Source organism: Anomaloglossus baeobatrachus, chromosome 11 (genome assembly GCF_048569485.1).
Source record: "Anomaloglossus baeobatrachus isolate aAnoBae1 chromosome 11, aAnoBae1.hap1, whole genome shotgun sequence".
Classification (NCBI taxonomy): Eukaryota; Metazoa; Chordata; class Amphibia; order Anura; family Aromobatidae; genus Anomaloglossus; species Anomaloglossus baeobatrachus.
The window spans coordinates 19,980,902-19,992,315 of NC_134363.1; the positions used below are offsets into that span (position 1 = coordinate 19,980,902).

At 44.3% G+C, this 11,414-nt stretch overlaps 1 protein-coding gene across 2 annotated transcripts in view; it reads right to left on the bottom strand.

Moving 5' to 3' along the window:
* LOC142257222 (B-cell receptor CD22-like) overlaps nt 1-2,243 on the bottom strand; it is a 53,279-nt gene extending 51,036 nt beyond the window's left edge. For both annotated transcript variants that reach the window (XR_012727599.1, XM_075329370.1), the window contains exon 1: nt 2,000-2,243. The gene's annotated coding sequence lies outside the window, so the exon portion shown is untranslated. The remainder of the gene's footprint in view (nt 1-1,999) is intronic.
* Between the last annotated feature and the right edge of the window lie 9,171 nt (nt 2,244-11,414).

The following is an 11,414-nucleotide window of genomic DNA, read 5'->3' on the forward strand; positions in this document are numbered from 1 at the left end:
AATACGAAGCTTGGACTATCCCGGTCACTAGGACAGCCTTCTGAGGGGGGGATTCCACTTGGGGTAGAAATAGGAGCAAACTCACACATACCTCATACAATTGACCTGGGACACCAGTTCTGGGACAAGACACTACTTTCTTTTCTTCTCGGGGCCTGCGGCTTTGAGCGGAGCGCTCATCTAGGTTCCTCCCGGCTGGAAGGGCAACTCTAAAAAAGGACTTTCTTCTTTAAAACACCGGTGACTGCTTCTAAATTATCCAAGGTCAATGGGGCACATCACAGCGGGAGACCGGTACTACCCGGGCGATCGTCACAAAGAGTGAGTAAAGACAACTGGAACCGCAGCAACTGTCTCGAACTCTCAATACCGGCACCGCCGCCCCGCGCCTCAGCACCAAGGGCCATCACCATCACTACTCCGCTCATCATCCTCCATAGAGCCCACTCCATCTATGGGAAACTATACCATCTTCAGCTGCTATTAGTATCTGCCCCGGAGGACAGCGACAGCAGCGGTGGCTAATCCCTGGCCGTATACAACAGGTGGCGTCACAACAATCATCCTACTATAACCCCCATCATCCTCCCTCCTTATTTGTGTACACCTCGGGAAATTAAGCCGCGCATTCCACCGCGACATCCCAGACCATCACCCTGGCCCGGTGACGAGTAACTCAGGTACGAGACCCTGTGCCTGAACCCCCCCTGCCCCCTGGGTGCAACATATATATATATATATATATATATATATATATATATATATATATATATAATGAAGACATACCGTATATGTTGATGACAATTATTAAAGGAATAATAAAAAAGGAGCATAAAAATGTGTACTAAGGGTGAAAATAAAAATTCATGGTGTAAAAGTGGTAAAAAAGGATAAAAAAAGGACAGATTATCAACTATATGAGAGTTTATGTACTGTTAGTTTAACAGTAAAAAACAGTTGAAAAATACTAACCAGTAGCTGGATCATGGAGAATAAACAAGTTCAAACTGGCTGGAGAAGTATTGGGGTTTCATGGACCCCTGAAAAAGTGTGGGTACCTGTATCACCGGGGTTACCCACATGTTTAAAGAATATGTGTTGTTTGGAGTGAAGATCGGCAGGCTACAGGGAGAGCTTAAAGAGGTCAGGTTCTTGCATGACCATATGTATAGCAAGAGGTGTGCGGACCTGGCAGCCTGGGTACAGGAGCTAAAAGAGGAATAGGTGGCAGTGGGGGCACTCCATGAGGGGATCCTGAGGAAGAAGTTTCAGAATTGTCAGCGTTTTGTAGCCATGGTGGGGTAAATCTCCGACTGTGGGGAGCAGCCAGTTGGTTGGGGTTGCTGCGACCTGTAGTGGGCGGGCTGATGTAGCCATGCCTAGTGCTGGCCCAGTGGCAGGGTGTTCAGTCTGTGGATGCTGTGGGGGGTGGGGCCCCTCGGGTCCCCTCCAGGTGAGTCATGCCGGGTTGTGGCACACCGGCACCGGCATCACCCCAATTAGGTGATGGTGCCCAAGTCGGGGGTGGTACCAAAGTGACCAAGTATTGGCTGTGCCACACCTGGAAGAGATCTGGTCCCTTACCCTGCACCTGGATGATCGCCACTGGGGATGTGGGTAGCATGATGTGGAGACATGCCATGTGCCTCAAGGGGATCGATGGTACAGGAGGCTGGTGAGTGCCCTCTTGTGCAAATGAGGGGACAGAGTGCCAGCCCCCTTGACAATTTTGATAAAGTGGACAGTGTGGCTCTTAATGTTAAGGGTCCGGGCACGACAGCTGCTGAGCCTGGAGAGTAGAGTGCCCAGACTGCTGATAAGAACTGTGCGGGGGCCCAGGAGTGAAGATGGAGGTTAGAGGGTCTGCAGACATAACAATACCAAATACTGAAGCAGTGGTAGTTACAAATATACAAGATATCACAATAAGCTTTACTTATAGATCCTATAGTAGTATAAAATCAATAAATTTATGGAGACATAATAAATCATTACTTACATGTCGAGTCTCTGCGTTCAAGAGGACAGAGCTCTATCTTCTCCGGCTTGACTATGAGGGAGGGTGTTACTTGTTTATTTCCTAAAATATACAACTTCCTCTATTGCAGATGATTTCATAAATGTTTTTTACACAGAATCTGCTGAATTTTGTTGCTTCTTTTAAACCTTGGTGCGAACAAAAATGAGGTTGTCCACTAATTTGTCGTTGCCACCAATGTCCAATCAATGGGGATTTTCCGTCTGTAATCTGACAGATGTCAACTAGGAAAGCCAAAATAAAAATTGAACAACAACCAATTAGACATTGGTGTCATATATTTTGCTACCATATTAACTTCCTTCCAATTTTGCCTAGATAACTCCTTTGTTATTTGAAGATACCGGCAATCTAACTTATTTGAGAAATCTTTTCGAGACTTTACTCTCTAAAAAATGTCTGAAAAATGTTTCAAAAATTGTTCCTATTTATTTCTATTGTAAAAAGACTTAATATTCATTTATATAGGTTTTTTTTGCATTATTTTTTCAACTTCAGGTGATTAAAATGCCTAGAGCGAGGATTGAGTGTGCATGTTTCTTTTTTAAGACATCTTATGATGGAAAATGCACCAAACTAGGAACAGTTCAATGAAACATCTCTATAAAATTGCTGCAGGGAAAAAAAAATTAAAATTGCTTGCAAAATTTTACACAATTATTTCAGGAAATGAAAAATGTCTCAAAAAAATGAGAGGAGCAAACACCCAGCAGATGAGCAAACACCCAGCAGACAGAGATGAGCAAACACATGCTAGCGAATATTTAACAAGCCAAACTTCAAACTTTTATCGAATCTTTCCAAAACCCATTGGATTTAATGGAAAGCCAAATATGAGGCTCAGAAAATACCTTTGGAGGGATCAAAAAGCTTCCAAATCAGCAAAAAACATTTTTACAGTTTAGCACCACTGTTTTGGCATAGCCATTATCTTCCTAGACTTTTGACAGAAGAAATATAGCGGTGGATGAGAGACAGGTGTAGGACTGGTGCTCCCATACCTCTGCTAGTACAGACAAGACACAACTTGGAGACCTATGTAGTAGTCTCAACATTAAAATCCTTCCAGGGATACAGTGGTACAATAGCATCAACTGCCTCCTCTACATACTACAGCGACCTGTGTAGGCCTCTTGATCACAGAATCCTGGCACTACCCACAGAACATCAGTTTCACCCCAATTTTAGGTTCTGGACATTAAAAATCCTTCCAGCGACACAATGGTATGATAACATCAATTGCCACCTCCCCATATGGCGTTAAAATAGCAGGGAGGTACGGTCCATGCAACATACAGGCTTGTGGTCTGGCATTAGAATTACAAAAAGGAAGACACGTTATAGTGACCGGTCTAGGCCTCTTGATCACAGAATCCTGGCCCTACCCACAAGACATAAGTTTCACACCCATTTTGTAGTCTGGACATTAAAAGTCCTTTCAGGGACACAGCAGTACAGTAACATCAATTGCCCACCTCCCCATAGGGCATGAAAAGAGCAGGGAAAAGGGTCCATGCAACACACAGGCTGTGGGCTGGTTTTTTATATATAAAAATGTTCATCAGTCACAGGCTTAGGCCTCTCTTTTCAGTATTTTTATTTTTTAAATCTAGACATGCATCAGTCACAGGCATAGGCCACTCTTTCCAAGAATACGGGTAGTAAACTCTACACAACATTTGGAGACACATGTTGTAGTGTCTGCCTTCAAAAACAGCAGTACAGTAGCATCAATTGCCTCCTTCCCATAGGGCCTCAAAAAACACCAGGGAGTTACAGTCCATTCAACACACAAGCTGTGGACCGGTATTTTTTGAAAAAAATTTTTTAAATCAAGACATACATTAGTGGCAGGCATAGGCCTCTCTTTCCAAGAACACTGGCACTAACCTCTACACAGCATTTGGCGACACATCTTGTAGTCTCTGCCTTTAAAAACAGCAGCACTGTAGCATCAATTGCCCACTCCCCACAAGGCCTAAAACACCAGGGAGTTATAGTCCATGCAACACAGAGGGTGTGGGCTGACATTTTTTTTTTTAAATAGTGAAGACATGCATTACACTATTGTCCACTAATGAAGAATGTTGGGTAATGATCACAGAATTTTGGTAGTCCTAAGTTCTTGGTAAAACCTCATTAATGGCAACTTTGACTGGGACACCCAACTGCTGGGCTCAAGAGGGGTTGAGCACAAAAGAAGGAAGCATCAGATGCAGTTGACTTGGTGGCCGATGGTTGGGTGGGCATGGTAGTCTGCATTTCAACGCAGTGAGATTAGCATGGTAATGCATATTGCTTGCGCTTGTACCGGTTCATGCATGTAGTACTCAAATTTACTGAATTTTTGCCTCTACTGAGTAGTTTTTCACAATGTTGGCAGATAGGAAAGAAAACATTGAGGTGCATGACAGACAGGTGTAGGACTGGTGCTCCCATACCCATGCCACGACAGACAAGACCCATCTTGGAGCTTCGACATTCAAAAACCTTTCAGGCAGATAACAGCAGTACAGTAGCATCAATTGCCCTTTTCCCATAAGGCCTTAAAGCACCAGTGAGTTACAGTCCATGCAACACACAAGCTGTGGGCTGAAATTTTAATTTTAAAAAATGAGCACACAGCAACTGAGACTTCTTCAGAACCACATCCAGAACATAATACTGCCATAGAAATTGCAGTAAAATCCGGTTGATTCGTGCAGTGCATATGTGAGGTCACCGAGACGCACCTGTAGTGCCACCACTAGGTTTGCACCCTAATCATGCATGGCCTTCCCAGGCTCCAGGGTCTATGGAGCCAGCCATTTTCAAACTAAAGTATCAAGAGAGGAGCACTTGGATGTTCATGATGACATATTCACTCCTATAGTATATATGGAAAGGAAGGAGAAAAATTCATGGCTATACCCAGAGCGGTGTTTTAACATTTTCTAAAGGCAATTTTAATTGCCAAGATGCAGTGTATAGATACTGCAGTAACAATAACTATAAATGTGATGGCCTGTGTAATCTGGAGCAGGCAGAAATATCGATTTGGATGCCTCACTGACAACTGTTTTTCAGGCACTACTAGTATCTCCAATCCCTACTTCTATGATGTAATATGCCGACTTGTACATCAACATCTCTCCCTACACTGCATGTCCCTATTCTAAACTATTGCTGACCTATCTAGCTACAATAAACTTCATTAAACCCCTAATATCACTGTCTAGTGTCGAGGGCGGGGGCCAGTTCCCCGTCGTGGGGGCTGCTCGGGGAAATCGCGCTCGGATCCGGTGCCTTCTCCTCGGTGTCTCGAGCAGGGCCGGACCCGGAGCTCGAGCAGCGCTCCTCGCCCACGAGTAAAAATGGGATTTGGGATTGGTTTTTGGGATGGATAGAGTTTGTGACGCCACCCACGGGTTGTGGTGATGGTGGGCACCACCGCTGCTGGTGACGGGGTTCCCGGGAGTGATGGCGGGGAACAGCTAGGTGTTTACCGCTCCGTGGGTAGGGGCTGTTGGTCCCGGGGCCCGGTGACAGGTTGGATTCCGTAGGATGGGGCTCGCAGAGTGCAGGGTCGCGGTGCAAAGCGGCGCGGTGCCGGATGGCACTAGTGTACTCACTCAGACACAGATGAACACAGTCTCTGGTAAACCAAATGGCTGGATGGACAGGGCCCGCAGCTGGCTGCAGTGTTTCCCTGGATGGGTTGATGGTGGCTGTCGTTTCCCTGCACCTGTGTTTGTATGTTGACTCCAATGCCTGTGCACCGGTAGTCCGCTCCCCGACGTATAGGTGCCGGAGGAGCCCCTTTGCACGCAGACGCTGGCCCTTTGGATCTCTGGCCTGGAGGAGGAGTTACAGTCACACACATGAACAGAAAGTGAAACACTTCAGACCATCAAAGGCGAGCAGTACAGATGGTCACTGAAAGAGAGCTGTCTCATTTAGCTCTCCCAGGACCAGGTGCAGTAAGCAGGAGATCGGGGTCCTAGACTGTTGGGGGCTAAAGCCCCATCAGTGAAGCCCAAAGAGCAGGAGATTTCAAGTCCCCTGGCCCACATGAACAACCAAAGGCGACCCAGCATGATAGAGCCTGGGGCCGCGGCTACACAGGCGTACCGCGACTGTGACCGGCTCAAGCTGCGCGCTATAATGGAAAGGACAAACAACAACTAGGAAGAGGGTCACTGTGGTTCGGCTCCAAGCCACAGAGACTCAAACACTTAGCGCAACAAGGAAGTCCTCCAACCCACCTGGCAACGTGAATCCCTTCATTGCTACCAGGCTGACCGGACCCTCATTATCTTCTGGACCAGACTCCCGGGCCTGTAATAACAACTGCCAAGTAAAGGTAAAGGAAACCATAGCCCCTGCGTTGTCCAGTTATTATCGGCGTCCTCAGTTCTGCACCCCAAATCACAAAGACTACCACTCCCATCCTCCTTGGGGTCTAAGCTCTTCTTGTGGAGAGCTGCAACACCCAAACGGCAGCACCATCTGCCTCAGTGGACACCTCACGCAGTGGTGGCCCCTAAATTGGCTACATACCACAGGTGGCGTCACGAATACAAACCCTCTCCCCTGTAAATATTCCCTTCCCTCCATCTTTTATTGACACTGTCGGGGTCACGGAACCAGGCCTGTCCTCTGTGACATCCCTCTCCTACATCGGCTCGGTGACAAATAACCCCCAAGATCCTGTGGGTGCGTCACTTGCAATAACATCAATATTAGACAAATTTATTGGCCAAATTTCTGCTGAATTTTAATCTCAATAGAGTCTTTCATTTCTGATACATATACATAAAGACGTAGCTGATCAGAACTGCTGCAGAACAGCGTGCTGCTTGGCATCCCATTGAATTGAAGTTTTCTGGGTGAGTGCCACAGACTTTTTTCTACTAGATTGAATTCCATTTTAAGGGCTATGTTCACACATTGTGTTTTTGCTGGGGGGGGGTGCAGCATTTTTTCATGATTTTCATACAAATCAAAAGCTGTATATTACAGTACCAGCAAAACCTATGAGACTCCAGAAATCTCATGCACACAATTGTTTTTTTTTCTGGAATGAAATGGAAAAAATGTTCCGTTTTTTAAAGAAGCAGCATGTCAAGTGTCTCACTGTTTTTCCACCATTTTTTTGATTGACAGCAGATGCCAATCAGCTGATAACTGAGGTGGGGTTTCATAGTGATTCCCGCCCCCTCCCTGTTCTTCTCCTATCTGTTATTTATGCTAATTCCTTTATAGAGGCATTTTACTAAGGTTGTGTCTGAATCCCAGTGGCTAGAAGGACCTTGGGTGTGGCCGGCTTGGATAGTGGGCTTAGTCAGCTTCGTTTGTGGGCGTGATGAGGTTTCTTCTCATCCATTATAATCATGAACCCCCCAATCTGGGGATTTTACCGCCAGACCCCTGCTTCTATTATAATCAACTCTATGCCCATGTGGACTTAGAAAAAAAGTATTGCTTCCTGGTAGCAGCAATACTGTTGGAGGCCTCACTCTTTCTCTTCCCATGGGCATGACATCAGCAGAGGTCTCTCTGACCACTGGGATTTAGATGTTACCATTTTACTAATGGTTGTGGCTATAAATCATGGTGACTAGAAGGACCTTGCTGATGTCATACCCATGTGACCAGAAGGGGCAGGGGCCTCAGCCAACACAGCTGATACCCAGAAGCAGCATTATTTTTCCCTTGGCTGAGGCCCCGACCCTTCCGGTCACATGGGTATGACATCAGCAAGGTCCTTCTAGCCACTCTGATTTATAGCCACAACCTTCTATAATAGAATTAGCATAAATAATAGATGGGGTATGGACAGGGACAGGGGCATAAATCACTATCAAATCCCACCCCAGCTTTTAGCTATCATAATGCTGTTTATTTTACAAACTTTACTTGCTTGATTTTCAAAACCTTTACATCCTAGCTGACCAGTAAAGGTATATATAGAATCAGCCTGATAGTGCCAGTATAGCACTGGCTTTAGGTTATATGGGAAAATCCTGGTGATTGGTGCACTTTAAACATGTGCTATAGCCAAATCATACACCAAAAACGCATAGAAAAAATACAAAAAAAGCAAGAAAAACACAGCAAGACCTAAAAGTGTTCACAAATATAATAAAGCACTTGCAATTTTGCCATGGTTGCCAAATATTTATCTCTTACACATTATGGCTAATTTTAGTTCAATGTCTTATGCATTTAGTATAGAATGAGGAACACATACTATAGGGCATCAGAGGATTGCTCTGCTCTATATGCACTTGATAGATTTATAGTTGTAAATTATGAAAAATGACTTAAGGGGGCTTTACACGCTGCGAAATCGCTAATGCGGAGTCGTTGGGGTCACGGAATTTGTGACGCACATCCGGCCGCATTAGCGATGCCGTTGCGTGTGACACCGATAAGCGATTTTGCATCGTTGCAAAAACGTGCAAAATCGCTAATCAGCGACATGGGGGTCCATTCTTAAAAATCGTTACTGCAGCAGTAACGAAGTTGTTCCTCGTTCCTGCGGCAGCACACATCGCTGCGTGTGACGCAGCAGGAACGAGGAGGCTCCCCTTACCTGCCTCCCGGCTACTATGCAGAAGGAAGGAGGTGGGCGGGATGTTACGTCCCGCTCATCTCCGCCCCTCCGCTGCTATTGGGCGGCGGTTCAGTGACGCTTCAGTGACGTCGCTGTGACGCCACACGGACCGCCCCCTTAGAAAGGAGGCGGTTCGCCGGTCACAGCGACGTCGCCGGACAGGTAAGTATGTGTGACGGCTCTGGGCGATGTTGTGCGGCACGGGCAGCGATATGCCCGTGTCGCGCAACAGATGGGGGCGGGTACCCACACTAGCGATATCGGGACCGATATCGCAGTGTGTAAAGTAGCCTTTACATGCTGAATCCTCCAAGAACAATGAGAGACAACTCTATTGTCTGCAAATAACTTAGCACTTTCCTTACATATTTAACTTTTGCTTGGTTTTGTAGACACTTACCAGGAAACTGTAGAGGAAGTAAGGTAAGTAAGGACATCGCGGTCATTTTCACATAACCTGAGAATAAAGTGCTAAAAAAGAAGATCATGGCTGATAAAGAATCTTTTATAAAATACAGATGTACAAATATTAATTAAGTATGTAGGTATAAATCAATACTTACATGTTGAATCCCAGCTTGTAAATAGACAGAGCTCTATCGTCTCCGGCTTGAATATGAGGAAGGGAGTGACTTGGTTATTTCCTAAAATATACAACTTCCTCAATTGTAGATGATTTCACAAATTTTATTTTATACAGAATCTGATAAGATTTCATAGATAAGATGACGCATCAAGGAAGAGCACTGAATTCTGTTGCCTCTTTTAAACCATTATGTGAACAAATAAAAAGGAGTTGTCTCAGACTGGAGATTGATCTCCACTAATTTGTCATTGCCCCCAATGTCCAATCAGTACGGGGGGGTTTCCGTCTGTAATCTGACAGATGACAACTTGCTAGGAAACCAAGAATAAAAATTGAACAATCACCATATAGACTTTTGTGCCATTTTAACCACTTCCTTTTCTTAGATAACACCTTTGCCATTTAAAGATCCCGGCACTCTAAGTTATTCGAGCAATCATTTTGAGACGTTACTCTCTAAAAAATGTCTGAGAAATGTTTTAAAAATTGTTCCTATTTATTTCTATTCTAAAAAGACTTCCTATTCATTTATATAGTGGTTTGTCTACATTATTTTTTCAACTTCAGGTTATTAAAATGGGTCTTCCTCTTTTAGAAAGCAACAGTAACTCCGCGAAACGCGTGTTGGTGGTGATCCTGCATCTGATGGGTTATTTGTACTGATGTTGTGACGGCGCCCTGGTTTCCCCTATGACTGCACTTGCACTTTAGGCAACTTTAAGTAACTTTTTGACCTCCTATCTAGGTATGGTTATGTTGGGGATCCTTCCCAGTGGTGCGTACTTGCACTTCTGAATTATGTGGCAGATCTCTATAAATTTCTGTTTTGTTCCCTGTTTCCCTTCTCACCCTTTCATTCCAAACCTAAACTTTGAGGTTTAGTTTAACATCTATGCATCTGATTTTTGGATGATTGGAGGTAAATAGGAAACTTCATATTAATTACTATTTATCTGCCTACTCATCATGTACTCCTACTGATCTCATGGTAGTTTTTTATTTTATCTTGTGATATTGTGTCATGTTGTATGTGATCTTCATTAAAAAAAGTTTTGTAATTTGCACATTTACTCATTTTCCTCCTGTGTTATTGTTATTATTAAAATGCCTGGTAGGAAACATGTTTTTTTCTTTAAGGCATTTGATGATAGAAAATGCTACAAACTAGGAACATGTCAATGAAATGTCTGTAAAAAAATTGCTAATATAGATAAAGGGTGGGGGTGGGGTTCGGTTCTGCCGGTGCAGCCGGACTTTTGAAAAGTTTAGTTTGGGACCTGGACCTGACCTGAACCCTAATGGAAGTCACTAATTGGGCAGCTTTGGTCTCCGCCCACATGCAGTCAGCAATAAACAGATCATTTACGGGGGAAGGCAGGCAGAGGTTTTTCATTTCTTTTTTCGGTAAACACTACATTCGATCCTGATGTTGTTTCCCCCAGTGCAAGCGGCTCACACCGGACTGAGCACAGTGATGCTTGCGTGAGTAGTTTCCATACGTGAATCATCCGATCTCCAAACTTGAAACATGTTTTTTTTTTAAAGTCTGTGTTATTTACAACCGCCGAACACCGAACCTCTGGTTCTTTCATCTCTAGTAATCATCTATTAGATTGGATCCATTGGCAGGAAAGTCATGCAAACACAACTTTTTTGTCCTTTTTAAAAAGAAAATAGGATTAATTTTTTAATATGGGAGTCTATAGCTGTGTAATCACTAGTATTTTGAAAAGAGCGCTCAGAATTGTCCATATTTGTGCGACTGCCAATGATTTCAAGAATCTGCCAAAGAGTGTGTAAGCAAAGCAAAAAGGCTCAAACTTAAGAAAAAAGGAAAAAAGGAAATCGCAGCTTACCACTAGATGAGGAGACCCGGTATATAATAGTTCCACTTGTAGCTCAGGAACAGATCAGTACAATTAAAGTCTATGAATGCACCTACCTTTGTGGCTGATTTCTCTGCCGCTAGCCTCTTGTCTCCGCGTCCAGCGTCTCTCCCTGTGATGGCTCCGCTCCCCGGCTGCAGAGTGTTAGGTGACACTGACTTACTACAGAGACCGGGCCCTGCAGTTTCGACGCCATGAATCATTCAGCAGCTTGAACCATAAATACTTGATTAACCCCTTTTTCCCTCTCTATGATTATTATTTTCCATTAGTAGCACACTGTCTGTTTTTATTATTTTATCAGGG